The sequence below is a fragment of the Galeopterus variegatus genome, unplaced genomic scaffold, assembly GCF_000696425.1.
Source record: "Galeopterus variegatus unplaced genomic scaffold, G_variegatus-3.0.2 Scaffold729, whole genome shotgun sequence".
Classification (NCBI taxonomy): Eukaryota; Metazoa; Chordata; class Mammalia; order Dermoptera; family Cynocephalidae; genus Galeopterus; species Galeopterus variegatus.
The window spans coordinates 160,257-161,395 of NW_007726840.1; positions in this window are offsets into that span (position 1 = coordinate 160,257).

Genomic DNA, 1,139 nt, shown 5'->3' on the forward strand with positions numbered 1-1,139 from the left:
TGGGATCCGAACCCTCGGCGGGAGCGCCACCACACTCCCAAGCGGCACACTGTAGCAGTGTACCATTTAAATATTTATTTATGTATGCATTTATTTATGACTATTGGCTGGTACAGGGATCTGAACCCTTGACCTTGGTGTTACTAAATATTTATTGAATGAATTGTTGAAGGTGAGTCTGAGGGTCACCCATAGCCAAACCAGATGGCGAGCTGTGACCAGCAAAGTGTCCCTGGAAAGACTGAGTGGGCTGTGAAGAGCAAATCCAAATGCGTTCTTCCTTTTCTCAAAACCCTTCCATAGCTCCCCATTGCCCTCAGGAGAAAATCCAAACAGTCTTACATGCTTGCCAAGCCTTGCATGAACTGGCCCCTACCCAACTCTCTCACCCCTCCTCTGCCATTGTTCACTCAGTTTTCTTTTCTCAGGAATACGACCTCATTGGTTTCCTTTATGTCCTTGGATGAGCTATGCTTGCTCACTCTCTCTGGATGTCTCACCTTTTCCCTGGAACCCTTCCCTCCCCTCCCCACTCTCTAGGCTAACACCCTGCTGGGCTCAGTTCAGAGCTCACCTCCCCCAAGAAGCCTCCCTAGTAGAGGTTACAGCCCATGCAAGGACCCAGAGGAGGGACCACTGCTGGAGCCTCGGAGCAGCAGGGAGGAGGCCAGTGTGGCTGGAGTGGAGTGAGGCACACAGTGGAGGGATGAAATTGGAGGGATGAGATTGGAGGATATAGGAGTGGGGGTGGTCATGGAAGGCTTTGTCGATGGGGGCCATAGGAGGGTTGTCAGCAGAGAAACATGGTCTGATTTAGGATTCCTTTGGCGTCTGCAGAGTGGCTTGGCAAGAAAGAATGGTGTCTGCAGAGTGGCTGGCAAAGAAGCAGGAAGACCCCAACAGAATAAATCCCTACTTGGTCTGTACACCCAGGACACATGCACAGATAGCTTTAAATAAGCAAAAGCCTTGATTTCTTCTGTTTTATGTTCTAGTTGGCTGTACACAGCAGGTGCTGAAATGCAGTGGTTAAGACTGAGGGCTCTGGAGTCTGGCCTCTGGGTTGAAGCCCGGTCTCTCCACTTAATAATCAGGCATTTTTTTTAGCTTGCTGAAACCTCAGTTTCTTCATCTGTAAA